Here is a 16,137-nt window from a genome sequence, read left to right as displayed (position 1 = left end):
TGCATTAGAGTGAAAAGCTATTTAGTCTAGTATCATAAGTATGACAAGAAGAGCTAACTTTTTTGTATATTCAAACAATATGTTTTCACTTTTAACATCACAAGGGAAAATGCTTGTAGCATAAGGATTTGCCAATGTTTTGGCAAATAACGCTATCTCAGCTAGCATTGGTTGGGGTTGGTAGAGTTTATACTTCACTAAATTCAATAAAGAGCAGCCCAGAACTACGAATGTTAGCCTAAACTCTGATAGCATCCAGGACTGGCTTTCACACAGTGGGAAAATACTACACAATGGACGTCATAGTTGTGAATGTTTTGTAACGTATCTGTAACATCACAAAATGTATGATATGCTCCCTAGCCTTGGAAGTGACCCTCGGTTAGGCTAGTACTGTAGGTACAGTAGTTATAGTTAGCTGGGCATACTAACGATGGCAGCTTATGTTAGAGCCGATAACCACACCTTCTAATCAATTCCTTACATTTTTACTCTTGTCGTGATTCTGTTTTGGGTCTTTGGAAGGCAAGGAAAGAAACTCACCAAACTCAGAATCTACCTAGATACAGTTATATTATAGCTAAGCTATAATTGAACAATCACTTTTCACAGGAGGGAATCAGCAGTCGATTAGAGAATGCACAACACAACTGGTGAGATCTGAGGCTCGATGCTTAAAACTTAATGTTTATAACCACTCTCCTGTCTAAATTGTCCCTCATTCACCCCAAACTACTCTGCCCCCCTCACTTCACCCCACCCAGCCCTCTGTGCTCCCCAGGCCACTCTCCTCTCCCTTTCGCTCCTCTCTTTCCTCCTGCAGTCAGCTGGCATGAAGAAGAAGGGCTCTTTGACTCATGTGGAGGGGGGAAATGATGAGGGTTGGGGGGTCCCGGTGCTCTTGGAGTCTGATAGTCTGGCTGGTCCGTACACGCTTTTCCTTCGGGGTTTAAAGCAGAGAGAGAGAGAGAGGGAGAGAGAGAGAGAGAGAGGAGATTTCTGACGGCACATCTCCACCATGTGGACTGCTGCCACTGAAACTGGCCAGAGTATCACTGCTGATAGACAATATCGTGTGTGTGGTTGAGAATAGGTTGTCTTTCAAGGAAGTTGCACTTCAACAACACGCATCACTAAGGTTCTTCTACTGCTACTGTCAATTGGTCAGTCGTAATTTATTCAATGTATGAATTTATTAATTTAATTATTAAATAAATATATATAAATATAAATAATTAATTCATTCAATAGTGGCAAGTTAGAACAGTTGTGTTCTAATTCAAAGTGTTTTTTAAGCCAATCACACCCACCTTTGATTGTCGTCGCTTTTACATCCAATCAGCTTCACCCACAGGTGGCCCCCTGTTTCCAATTTAGCCAATTTGGTTTCTCACTACAGTCACTGATAAATATGTCGGTGAGTGGTAAACATAAGCTCCATCCTTCACATGCCCTGATAAGTGAGGAAGTACCATAGACTGTATATAAGAATGGACCAACAGATCCCGTTGCTCTGGACGGAGATCAGTTAGAAGCACTTTTCCGGTGAGCGCTGAGCATTACTGCGCAGCCTCCAACTGAGAGAAACGACGTAAATGTGCCGTGAGCAACGTGTCTGAAAGTTGTAAGTCTTCTGGTAGCTGTGCCGAGAGAAATCTCAATCATTCCCATTCTTGCAGAGACGGAGAGCGTAGCTATATGTAAGGAGATAACATAGGCACAGGCTAATTATTGCTAACTAAAATACTAGTTAACATTAGTAATTACACTTAAACAGCTAATGTGAGACGAAACTGCCTGCGCGCTTCTCCTGTACTATACGGTAATTCCTCTACTATGCGACGTGAGGTACAAGGTAATGCATTCTTTTATACATTGTCGTGTTTCTTTAGAAATAAACAATGGACAAATAGAGTCTTTAAACGCCTCAGATGTAAAGTTATTCGCTGTCAAAGTGGCGCCAAAATGAATGGCAGTCAATGGAATGCTAACGGGGGGTGATCGCTTTGTAGCGTCAAAATGGCGCCATAGGAGGTTCGCGGTCTGAGGAGAGGCTTACCCCCTTGGGAAGTACAATGAAGTGCAGAATGAAGGCAGCCATTTTCAAGTCACAGTCAAATTCCTGTTTTGCTAGAGTGATACAAGCAGTGTTATTGCGGTAGCAAGAGCAGTTGAATAGCAGTAGTAGCTGTGAGATTAATGCTGCGTTCCAGACACAATTTTTAGCCCGTAAGTTACGACTTCAAGTCACGACTCACTACTTGGTAGCATTCCAGGATGTCATCATCCAGATAAACTGTGATTGAGTGAAAGTTGGTTTAGTTACGTTTACATACAGCAGATTTGTGTGTCTGGTGATAATAATGACATTTGGCACACCGTCAAAGCTGGCTAGCTAAACATTGTGCCATTGGCAGGGTTCAGGTTAGGCTACCTAATGTTAGCGTTAGCTAGCGGCTACCTAACGTTGACGTTAGCTAGCACTAGCTGATACTAGCGATTTCTACTTGGCGCCATATTTTGGGCTTCATTTAATAAACATAACCTGTAGTAGTACACAATCCTATGTGTATTGTTTTGATTACAATGTGCGGAATTACTTTACGTTGCCTATTTATGTCTATTTATTTCTATTTCTCACAGTTAAAACGCCGGCATCTGTACAGCATCAACAGGGGTCGCCATTGTTGTTTATGTGTGTGTGATGTCAAAAACTGTAACTGGGAGTACAACGATCTGGTACGAGTTCACGGGTATTAAGTTACGTATTTGACTGCCGTTCCAGGGCACTTTCACGGATAGAAGGTTGTGAAAACACAGGTTATGGGTTGCCTGGAACGCGCCATAAGTATAAGGGAATAGCTGTAAATATGCAAAAAGAAAGAGCTAGCTTTTAACATGATGAAATAACCCCAACTGTTCGCCTGTAGGTTGACTGTCCAAGAACCAGCATTACAAGAATCTGAGTCACATCATTTGCCAAATACAATAAACGTTTGTCAGTTTTATGAAAAAGGGACAAAAGTGACATCACCTTGCAGCATGTAACCATTAATTTGGCTGGATTTTCACACGACAATTTCAATATGCAAGACTCTCAGCAAAATAATTTGTTTCGCACATTTTAAACAAATTAAAATAAAACTCACAATGTTAACACATCTTGACCCAAAGCAGAAAAACTGTCCACTAAATTCCATACATTTTCATTCTTGATCACCACTGAGAACAGTAAAATAAAAAAAATAAAATCTTCACCGCCATAATGCTGGAACGCATTAAAACATTAGAGTAAACAGTCAGTCTTGGGTATACGATAGATCAGTGGTGGAATGTAACTAAGTACATTTACTGTACTTGCGTACAAATTGGAGTTACTTGTACTTTACTTTTTTTGTCTTAACGCAAATTGTACTTTTTACTCCACTACATTAATCTGACAGCTTTAGTTGCATACTTTACAAATTAAGACATGTAGTTTACAAAATACAATGTTTTATCACAAATTAAACTACCCAACAATATACAGGCCTACAAGTCCAGACGATTAAACACTTGGTTGATTGACAGAACTGCCATGATTGTATCCCGTTTCTGAGTACTTTTAATTTTAGTACTTTTAATTACATTTTCCTGATGATACTTACATATTTTTACTTAAGTAACATTTTCAATGCAGGACTTTTACTTGTAACAGAGTATTTTTACAGTGTACTTTTACTTAAGTAAAGGATCTAAATACCTCTCTGCGATAGATATAAAGGACATCACTCCATATCCTCACTCCAATACACACTCACTTACAATCCATTCAGTGCATTCATCAGCAGCGCTCGGCACCCCTGCTGCCCTGCAGTAGCTGTAGACCCCCGATGCTGACACCTAATCCAGAGCCTCGCTACCATAACATTTTCACAAGGGTCGCGAGCTGCGCAATAACAGCTCCACATGAATTGGTGAACTGCTTCTTTATAAGAGGTACGACACACACAATTAGTGTTCATTGGCGGTAGCCTGCCGCCACTTTTTTTTCTGTGTATTTTTACAAGGGTTGAATATAATCCTTAGATAGTATGTATCTTTAACAGAGACTGTGTGTGTGTGTGTGTTTTGATTATGTTCTCCTGTCTTGAGAGGTGAGTGTGTGTGTGTGTGTTTGTGCACATGCATGGTGGAAGTCAGCGTGCACACTGCAGCCCTGCACCTTTATGTTATGTATTCAATATGAAATACATGTAAGTGTAAATATTAAAGGATAAAAGATGGACATTACACTTTTTTTTTAGATAGAATAATGAGATATGCACTATCAATATCTTAAAGGTAGTTGGTGGGAGGGTGTGGGTGGTGGGGAGGATATAACTTTAGGTAAAACAAAATATGGCTTTATAGCTTTAAGGAATAAAACCTTTCAAGCAAATATTTCTGACAAGCCAAATCAGACGTCCTCTCGCTGGCTCGCAGTAAAACTAATGACAAAATTGGAACAATCTGCTTTTTGAATGGCCACTTTTATTCCTCAAATGTAGTGATCTGTGGCCTAATTTGTCCTGTGGGACGCCACATGCTCCCCATAAAGCCACATTAGGGCTGCAGTAGCAGGGATAATGGACATGATTCAGACAAGGTGTCCGGCAGCAACTGAGGTAAAGCACATACACACACACACATTTTACTACTTTTAACATCAAGGTCACTGTAATTAATCATCCCGAATTTTCATCTTGCTTTATTGTACTTGAATGTCAATACGGATTGTCATTACTTTAATTGATTATGACATCATTTATTGCTTTTCTGACCATTTAGAAACACAGAATTGATTTCAATAATGGTAGAAGCTTTGAACTGCTTTTTAATGAACAATGGAATTGCAGACAAAGTTTAAAGCTGCACAAGTTTGGATTTTATGTAACAATGCATCTATTTCAGCAGCGTAAATCAAGAGTTAAAGGATACGAACGATACCTTTTTAATATTTTCAGACTTTTTTTACAATGATGTTTACACCAGCTAGCAGTTCTCTTCTTCTCTGCCTTTTGCTGGAGTATATCTTTGTTTGTGTGTCATTGCCACCTAGGCCAGACATTAGGAATTATGGAAATGTTTTTTCAAATTGGGCCCCCCATTTACACCAACTCCAGCCCCACTACCATCCACCAATCCACCTTTGGCTTTAAAGCAGCCATATTATGCTCATTTTCAGGTTCATAATTGTATTTTAAGGTTGTACCAGAATAGGTTTACATGGTTTAATTTTCAAAAAACACCATATTTTTGTTGTACTGCACCGCTCTCTCTCACTGCTGCAGATCCTCTTTTCACCTGGTCTCTGTTTTAGCTACAGAGTGAGACATCTTTTCTTCTTCTTCTTCTGTACTATCTTTGATTGCACTGCACATGTGCAGTAGCTCAGATGTAGATCATGTCAGCTAGCTAGCTCCATAGACAGTAAAAAGGCTGTTTCTACAACTTCGGTCAGTTACAAGGCAGGATTAGCTGGGAGACTTCTAAATGAGTGCGCACATGGAAGTAGTTCTTTTGTAGATTATGGTGAACTTGTGTGTGTTGTAGCAGTGCTTTGCTATTGAGAACGATGTAGCATGCTAGCGTTAGCATGCTAGCTTTAGCATGCTAACGCTACGAGCTAATGGTTGCGGTTAGCCTGCTCGTTTCGTGCCGATTTTGAACAGCTCACCCAGAGACTGAAGGCAGGACACATTCAGAAACCGTATCTCACTCTAAACACCATGGATGGATTTTTTGTATGTGTGTGGAAGCACCAGAGACACAACATAACACCCCAAATCAATCAATTCAAATCAGCTCTTGGTCATTAGCCTGGTAGTGAAAGAGATAGTCTCTAACAAGCATTTCCAAATCCAGTGTTATAGACCAGTGGTTCCCAAACATTTTCATGTAAAGGCCCCCTGAACTGACATGAATTAGACTACTGACCCACATTTGATAAGATTTTGTCCCAGGGTCCCCCATCTGACAGGACGTTTGCTTTTAGATGTTTTATTATAGAAAGTGTATGAAACCCATGACCAAAATAGCCATACATTCTGTCATTGAGTTACTTATGGATGGAATTATATTGAAAAAAAATGATTTCCCTTTGTGCTCGGGACCCACTGGAACCCCCTCGAGGACCCCTGGGGCGTCCCCACTTTGGGAAACACTGTTATATACCCATGTGGGCCATGCTCTGTTGCAGAAAAGTTCAAATACCACATTTTTTTCTCTCGCCAAAATTTAGACCAACTTTGCTTGGCTGCAGTCCGCTTTACACCTTTACATTACACGCATGTTCTGCACATCTAACCCATTACTACCATGTATCATGTAAATACATATCCCTTGTATTAGGGCTGGGCGATATGGAGAAAATCAAATATCACAATATTTTTGACCAAATACCTCGATACCGCAACGATATTGTAGCATTGACTATTGGTGCTTTCACAAAATATTTACACAATGAGATTTTTGATAAATAATCATCTGTAATGTGGATATAATGATAAGTGGGTAAAGGCAAATAATAGAACAGTTACAACAGACTGGTAAGTTCCGAAAATGACATCACTTTACTGTAATGCAGCCTTTAAAACCAGGAAAAGACAACACTTATGCAATATTACGATATTACGATATCCAAAATCTAAGACAATATCTAGTCTCATATCACGACATCGATATAATATCGATATATTGCCCAGCTCTACCTTGTATTGTCAGTAAATTGTTGTAATTGATCCCATTTAGGGGCCAACCATAGACCTATACATGGGCCACCCCTGGCCCGTGTCATCTGTACCCTTTGACCCGCCCTGACGGCGGGGCTGCTGCCACCAACTGTCAATTGGTGAAATAGCTGGAAACCATCAGCAGGAATCGGTACTGGCATGCTCACCAAAATATTGCTAGATAGCACCACTGTTGCTCAAAATCTCGACAGGGCATCTTTAGAGTGTCACATTTCCAACGCTCTTTATTTTGCGCTTTCTGTTTAATCGAACTTGTGTCTTTGGGTATGGGCCATTTCACAAATTTCCAAAATTAAATTACCTGTTGTAGTGCAGTGGATTAAAAGTGATGAGCAGGTCTATGTCATCACAGTTGAGCAGAAGTTCATATGATCTGAGATAGCCCCACTGGTATGGACTTTAGGGAGCAGCATAGACCTTTCACTTAATCATACCCCTCATCCTTCAACACCTCTGGCCTGTACATCACTCAGCATCCTGACCAGCTCAATAATACTGTCAGTGTACACACACACACACACACACACACACACACACACACACACACACACACACACAACCAATTACATGTTCTTGACAGACACAGGTTTATATGGTCTCGATTATGAACCGCTTTTTGCATGTACACACACTCTCTCTCACACACACACACACACCATCTGTGCACACAGTGAGGGAACATCCGTCCACACCCCAGCGTGTGCCAGGGAGTTGTGTTGTAAAGATTTATATGACAAGGTGGCAGACAGACAGTGGCAGGGCTGCGATCCTGCCCGTCTCACTGCTGACGTTGACAGTGTTATTGCTGTGGGTGTGTGTGGGTGAAGTCTTGTCCACATTCAAATGCAGGTGGATTATAGGAACTAGGTATAACACAGTAGGGGTTATATTTGGATTTTTTTATGTGTGTGTGTGTGGGGGGCGCTCTGTGGTTACAGGGTTGCCAAAGGTTCACATGTGTGTGCATAGACTACAAAATTTGATTGATATCATTTGACAATAACATAAAACAAGGTGAGAGAACCCTCTGCACACTCTGAACACTAAAATGCTAATCAAATGTATAGTACAATTTTGTGAAAGCTAAATATTGTTTAAGCAGAAAATCGGAGCAGTTTACATTCTGTTATTAAACCTGGTAGTTCCTGACCTGTTTTTCTCCCTACCTTGATATGGTTTTCTACTTTCTGCCTGCCCACTAAATTGACACCAGATGGATGCAATGATGTTACCTTCCACGGCAGCTGGATTCTCGCGATATCACGAGATCACGCAGGAATCCGGGATCACATATCACACACAAATCCATCTTGTCAGGCTTCAAGTAATGCGCTTGTGTCTGAACATCAGTGGACCGAACCAATCAGCGTCCGGTGATGAGCTGCTGGCAGTGACGGGTGTAGTTCAGGTGTGACCACTGCGACTGTTCGTTCAAAACAACAACGGCGAACATGATAGACAGATAATTCATCCAATCACCTTCCGGGTATTTTGTTGAAAGTGCCAGCCCTTTTCCAATGATGGCTTCTCAGATGGTTCGGTGTTAAAACTTCTCTGTAAATTATAGAGTGTGGTCTAAACCTACTCTATTTGTAAAGTATACTGAGATAACTTCTGTTAACAGTTTCAATTCACGGCTTCTCAGATAATTCTGTGTTAAACCATCTGGCGCGTCAGTTTAGCAATGATGCACCTGCGTCTTAAAGGTGCAGTAGGTAAGACTTATAAAACTAACTTTCTGTCATATTTGCTGAAACTGACCCTATGTTCCAGTAGAACTACGTGAAGCAGGTAATTTAAAAATAAATCTGGCACCACCTACAGCCTGTAGTGTGATTTGCAAAAATCCACAGCTCCCTGTTCAGATGTACCAATCAGGGCCAGGGGGGGTGTCTAACTGCGTGTCAATCACTGCTCATGCACTTAGGAGACCATTTTGGGCTTTAGCGGAAATGGGGGAGGGACTGAGAAGTTGTCGTTCAACTTTTTTGGCTAAGTCCTGGATCTTCGCAATCCTACCTACAGCACCTTTAATTATTGGGTGACGCCATTCATATATATCTGAGCAGGTGATTGCGCGGCTGTGTCAGACGCCGTGGCTCGTCACAATCGGATTGTAAGCGTGGCCGCCTCATCTCTTGGCTTTCGTATAAATGTTTGAAATGTCTAGCTGCCACTTAAATAAACACATGTGGAACATGATAGGTGGTCTCAGTAAAGTTGATCCCTGCTGTGGGGGTAACGTCGGACACAAAAGGTTGGGAACAATTGATGTACCGTGTCCCCAAGTTGAACTTATCATTAACATGCCTAAGGAAGTTTTTTCAGAAGAGTTTTTGTAGGTAGAAGTCTGTACAAAATACTAACAACTCAACACAATAGTACTCATATCAGTGTCGACCTTCCATTCCCATTTTGGCTGAACTTCAGTTAAATTCGTGCCTGCAGGTTTCTTGTGCGTGTGTGGGTTTACAGCGTGTCAACGGCTGGCACATTTGAATTGGCAAAGAGTTTGCACATAATGGAAATCTCACATGTGACAAAGCTTTCCGCGGCTTGTGAAGTGACATGTTACAGTATAAAGAGATGAACTGATCATAAAATGCACAAACACACAGACGTCACTTCATAACAGGTTCTGGGAGCCGTTCTAATGACCGCTAATGTCCGTCTGTCAAGTAGGAGCTAAGCCTGTGAAAGCAACATGAAAGGCAACTGCTCTGGGTCTTTCTACAGTCTTTCTGCAGCGGGCTGATGCCAGGACTGAGCCACAGGGCGGGTCTGGCTGGCAGAGGTACTCTGTGGTGCTCTGCACAGGTCTGCAGATTGTCTATCTGACTTCACCTTCTGCTCTGCACCAAACCACAATTTGAAAAGCAACAACCCTCCAGCGTTTCACAGACCTGGTCTAATGTGATTTTACATGTGTACATGTTTTTATATTTTCAGTATATACAAGAGGTTATAATGAGATATTTACCATATGGAAGAACAAAACGCACACTCTGACAACATGATTGATGGTATGAAAATAAAATAAATGATCTTGTTTAGAAGAAATTACAGGTTCTCAGTGGGCACAATCATAACACTTCACATAGTTTAACCTCTATATTTAGGACATATTGAATGATGAAAATAATGATTTTATTATGTTTTTTTTCACTATGGTGAATTGGGTGAAGAAATTTAGAAACGGCTTAATTTTCTGAAGCAAAGTACATGTGCTCACGGCTGAAATTGTGCAGTTCAAACAGCTGAAATAGTTGAACTTCTGAAACTGTTGCAGGCAGTATTTTTTTTCAGTATATATACTGAAAAAAGTTGAAACGGCATTGTTGAAAAGAGTTAAAGTTGAAGTTTTAAGTGTAGGCGCTGAGTGAAGTTAAAATGTCACTTGAAGTTCAAGCACTGGAAGGAGTTGAACTAAAGTGTGGGTGATAAATTGAAGTCTAGGTTGATGTGGAAGTCCTCAAAGAAAGCAGTGCCAGGTCAGGTGTATAGACTGAAATTTGATGTCAGCATCTTCAGCTGAAATGTAAAAAACTGAAAGCAGCTGTTGTGTATGAATGATCAACAGGATGGGCATACCTGAAAGGGTTTTAAAGTGTAAACATTGAAATGAGAAATGTTAGTTAACAAAATAAATGCGGTCAAAATGTCAGTTGACCCATAAGTGGTGAAAGCATGAATGATTGTTGAACTGATGTTAACAGTTGAGTAAAATATGAAAGCAGATTAAATGTCAGTTGAGGAGCAAAAGATCAATACAAGTTAAGTTATGTAAGTGTTAAAACGAGTTGGAAGTGGAAGCGCTGAAGGTGGTGAACGTGTGTGCACTCTAAGCAGTCAGAATTTCAGTTAAAGCCTGAGATCTTAAAGTACCGTATTGGTCTGAATATAAGATGACCCCCCCCCCCCCCCCCTTTTTCAAGACTCATTTCTGAAAAAATACTTCATAAAAGCCAAATATTGTTTTCATAAAGAAAATAAGGTTACACTTTACTTGAAGGTATCTACATAAGAGTGACATGACACTGTCATGAATGTGTCATAAACATTCTAAACAAGTCATAAAAGTTCATGACATAACGCTTCTGTCATTAAGTGTCATTCCGTTTTTGTCATGACAGGTTAGGGTTAGGGGTCATGTGTTCATGACAGTGTCATGTCACTCTTATGTAGATACCTTCAAGTAAAGTGCTAACAAATATAATTTTATTTGAAAATTATTCTAATAAAAACACATTGATTAAAACAAGGTAGGCTGTTGTGTTTAACATCTTTTAAATACATTATTTTCAATATCTTTTTAGATGAAAGTGTCACATTAAATGAATGGTAAATATTTCTAAGGCCTTCAGCTGAATGACTGCTCTGGTAATGGGCATCCCACCATTCCATTTTTCAGTCACTTAATCACACACCCTCCTGTCAATCTCTTGGAAGCGGGCGCTTTGAGGACCACGATAAGATTTTCTCTGACTGTTTGCATTTTTTAACGGTGTAACATCTCCATGACAATGCCTCGTTGTACTTCCGTTTTAACTTCCGACTTCCAGGCTTTTTGTAGCTGGATCTATCATTTGTTTCGTCTATGTATGAATGTGGATAACGTTAGTGATATTGAGATGCTTGCTACAGTTACACTTCTAGTGATGAATCGGCAAAAACACGTTTTATTTCTCTGAGTCACGGCTTTGTTCTAATGCCGCTGGGCTCTCCCTCTCTTCAGTCGCTCTCTATCGCTCTCCACCATATAACGTAACCGCTCGTTGAGGCTCCGTCTAAAACTCTGCTTTTTCGACCAGCTGTTTATAACATTAGAGGACAATTACGCCGCAAAATGAACCTAGGGGTTAATAACACATAGGGAACCGAGTCGACCGTTCTCTGGGATATGTTTTCATGCTAGTCGAATGTGACCAGACTTAGCGCAAACCGCTAATTAGCTAATAACGCTAGTCGTCGGGGCCACGCAAAAGTAAAAACAAATAGCTATTTCTATTCCACTAACATGGCTCAAAATAGCACCACACCTCCACGGTAGCATAATGAGGGTCCCTACATGTAAACCGAAGCATTGATAACTTTGTAAGTGTACAGGCAGTTTATTTAAAAGATAGTTTAGAAAGACTGTACCTTCACGTATACAGGCAGGCGCCATCTTGGGAAAACAGTCATGACCAGTAGAACGATGAACGCTGTGTAACATAGCTCAAGCACGACTTTCACGTGGCCCCGACGACTAGCGTTATAAGCTAATTAGCGGTTTGCCCTAAAACTGGTCACATTCTATTAGCATGAAAACATATCCCAGAGAACGGTCGACTCGATACCCATGTGTTTTTTATTTTGCGCCGGAATTGTCCTTTAAAATAAAATGGGTTATGGATCATTTTATTTCTATAGTTTATAGCTGACTTCTCTATTGGCTGTTGAAACAGGTGACGTCCCATAGGTTCTGCGACTTGAACAGCTGAAAGTCTAGACCCCGATTATAAGACAACCCCACTTTTTCAGACTTTTTTCTAGAAAAAAAAACCCTGTCTTATATTCGGACCAATACGGTAGTTAAACTGTCAGTGCAGGAATAAGAATCAGTTCAAGTGGCGGTTGACATGCAACATGTGAAAGCAGTTGAAGTGTCAGTCAAAGTGTGACGAAAGCACCTTTCAAAGTTAGGCTAGGTTTAGAAAACTACTGCCACTAGAGGTCTCAGCCTTACAATATACGGAAATATGGGTCGTAATAAGCTGCTTGTACAAACAACCTATGGGGTCGTTTTTTGGGGAGGACGGTCTAATTCAATTAGGTATAACAATAGGAAAAAAAAGCCTTGCTAGCGTCTGATAAACAAAATCTAATGTTACAAACAGCAACATCTCACCGCAAGTCGGACTAACTGCCAGATTTGGGTAGTGTCATTTTCTTTAGTCTATGGCCCAGCGGGTAAGTTAGGGCTCCAACCTAACGTTAGTGAAGTGTTGACATATAAAAGCATCAAACATGCATTTGAGTGAATAAGATGAGAGTATATCTACGTAGTCCCTTAAATTGTATGTACGGGACGAGGGGATTTTCTACCTTAACTTATTGGCAACAAACATTTATTTGGTCTATTCCAGTACCCAGATTATGTGCTAGTGAAATAAGATTTTTTATGCTAATAATTATTATAATTTCTTTCAATAATGTCAGATAAGATAATCTGATGGTTTACTTCTGTGAGGCCCAATACTTGTGTGGCCTCACTCTCGAGTTTACCTCAAATCATCACACTCTCTCTCACACACACACACACACACACACACACACACTTTTAACTACCTGTTACTGTTTTCCTGCTGTGTTCAACGTCATTTGAAATAACTAATATATCCTATAAACCACGGCGGCAGTAGCCTGCTCGGGTTTACACAAATAATTAGCTGGTAAACAACGCTCTGTTTTTCTGTTTTGGAAAACAAAATAAGCGATGATCTGCACTTTTAAAAGGGGATTAGCAACATTATATGCAACATATCTTTCTCTACGTCCTCTTCCTCTACCCTCTCCTTTAATCCCCCTTTTTTATGTAAGCACTGTGTTTTTCAGGAGCAAAAAGCAGCGGGGTGATCTGTGGATTTTTAACAGAGCTCAGTGCTGTGTACCTTCAGGGTCTGCGGTCCCTACTGACAGCTTTACGGGCCGCTGATTGAAGGTGCCATGCCAGCACAACAAGGGAGGCCTGCACCCACAGTAGCTGCTCATGAAGGGTCACACATCTACCGTGCATTAGCGTCAGAATACACAGCTGCTCCACATTATCTCAAAGCTGCAATATGATGTGCAAATTTGATCAACGTTAACATAATCGGAGCAGATTTTTGTGTTTTATGATTTACTTGGAACACATTTACAGAAGTGTGTACGAAGCATAAATGTTCTTGGCTTGCCTGAAACTGGCTATTGAATGGTGTTGAGAAGACTTTACAGCACACATAAACATCAGTCAACATGAGTGTTCCTGCTAGGACCTAGGACGCAAGCGGTTTCTCAAGAACTATCATGGGAAGAGAAATATCTTCAGACCACGTTTTATTATGTGATGTGTATTGTTGCTTTGAGAGCATTTTGTTTACCCAATCTAAAGTATTTACTGTTGAAAACACATTCTCACTCCCAGTGCGTTAAAAAGCAACGCTTGGTCGGGTGCCTTTGGCATCTGTTACTGACGCAAAAAGTCCCCTTTAGCTTCATATTTAGACACGCTTGGTCGGGACTCTTGGCATCACTTTTTGATGCTCTGGGTTGGGACGTTCGTTTAACTGACGTGGCACAAGAATGAGACAGTTACAGTAGGTTTAGGAAAAGATCGTGGGTAGGGTTACAAAGTGTACTTTTCGGTGACACTTGGGACAAGAACCCTGGTCTCTTGGGTGAAAGTCCTGTGTTATGCGGATTTTCGGTCTTTCATACTTCTTGCTACCGTTGTCGCTCTTCATACTACGTCATCTTACAGCGCCGCGGTCAAGCTGCTGCTCTTCCCGTACAGTCCCGTCCCATACAGATGCTAAAGGGTGATTTTTGCGTCTGTATCTGACGCTGAGAGCCACTGACCAAGCGTCAGTATTCGACGAGTTGGGAATGAGAACAGGTTGTTGAAAAAGCAATGTTGTGGTGGGGACATGATGCAGGAAGATGTAATTACTAAAACTATAACCAATAGTATGTTACAAAGGTGAGGAAAGGGACAGGTTTCCAATGGTACAAGATTAATTTGTATGTATATATTGGTGTATATTGTCAAAAAGAGCCAAAGTAGAACCGCAATTACTGCGTTGTGTTCCAGAAGTAAGACAACTTGATTTCAAAGTGACATATTCCAATAACTAAATAGGAAAAACCCAAGGGGGTAAGCTTCTCCTCACAACGCGAACCTCGTATGGCGCCATTTTGATGTTAACAAGCCATCACCTCCCGTTAGCATTCCATTGACTGCCATTCATTTTGGCACCACTTTGACAGTGAATAACTTTACATCTGAAGCGTTTAAAGACTCTATTTGTCCATTGTTTATTTCTAAAGAAACACGACAATGTATAAAAGGCTCCATTACCTTGTACCTCACGTTATGGCTCCGTAGCAGACGTTTTTATAAAAATAGGCTAACGATTGTGTCATAACCACGCGACTTATTGTCGCACAGTAGAGAAATTACCGTATAGTACAGGAGAAGTGCGCAGGCAGTTTCGTCTCACATTAGCTGTTTAAGTGTAATTACTAATGTTTAGTTAGCAATAATTAGCCCGTGCCTATGTTATCTCCTTACATATACCTACGCTCTCTGTCTCTGCAAGATTGGGAATGATTGAGAATTCTCTTGGCACAGCTACCAGAAGACTTACAACTTTCAGACACGTTGCTCACGTCACATTTACGTCGTTTCTCTCAGTTGGAGGCTGCGCAGTAACGCTCCGCCATCACCGGAAAAGTGCTTCTAATGGCCTTCACTGGTCTCCGTCCAGAGCAACGGGATCTGTTGGTCCATTCTATATATGTCAATGGAAAAACCCAACCCTGTTTGGTCGCATTAGAGACGGTTTAGAACTGAGACTTCCCAACTCAGTAGTTTCCTGTATCTGTGTCACATGGGCTCCGTCACTGCCACTCCTCTTTAGGAGACTAGCTGCGGTTCCTGAGTGTATTGATTCTAACGGGTGAACGTGAACATGAATTATGACCAATTATTTCGCCTCATAGTCACCAAAGTAAATATTGGAGCCATTCCTCACAAATCACATATCTCTAGAACATTCTGTCACTAAAAATGGCATTTTCCAGACGGACACATCAGTAGAAAATTAACTTTGTTTGAGATCTGTTTCTGTCTCAGGAACAAACACTCATGAGATCTGGCAACGCAGATAAGCTAACGTCAACTAATGTTCACCAACGCACATTATTATACAAATATAAGTTCACTAGACTTTCGAACGAGGCCACGCCCATTTAGGAGACAGGGCGTGTGTACCCTTTCATACCATTAGCGCTGCTTGAAATGTGCTATCTTTTAGCCTAGAAATCGGCAGCAAGTGTAATTTGCAGCCAGGGTCGTCTAGCAATTCTCCATTGGCTTGCGAGCTGGAAAAACCAAATCCTGGTCAGGCCAATCACATCGTATATGGGCGGGCTTAACATAATGACGGCAGAGTCGCGACGGTTCCACGTAAATTCCAGGCTACTTGAAAACAAAGAAGATGGCTGCTGCTGCTGGCGAACAGCGGACTTTCGAATCAGCTTTGGCAGCAACTCTGGAAGACTTGGAGTTAAGCTTTTCTTTGAGAAATGAACAAAGAACGGCACTGAAGTCATTCTTAAA

General features: G+C 41.0%; 1 protein-coding gene across 2 annotated transcripts in view; it reads left to right on the top strand.

Moving 5' to 3' along the window:
- The window catches only part of LOC116046871 (bone morphogenetic protein 2-like), a 267,629-nt gene that overhangs the window by 141,034 nt on the left and 110,458 nt on the right, over positions 1 to 16,137 (top strand). The window lies entirely within an intron of this gene.

The sequence above is a fragment of the Sander lucioperca genome, chromosome 22, assembly GCF_008315115.2.
Source record: "Sander lucioperca isolate FBNREF2018 chromosome 22, SLUC_FBN_1.2, whole genome shotgun sequence".
NCBI classification, from domain to species: Eukaryota; Metazoa; Chordata; class Actinopteri; order Perciformes; family Percidae; genus Sander; species Sander lucioperca.
The sequence above is the reverse complement of the archived record's forward strand: the minus strand, read 5'-3'. Positions and strand labels throughout refer to the sequence as shown.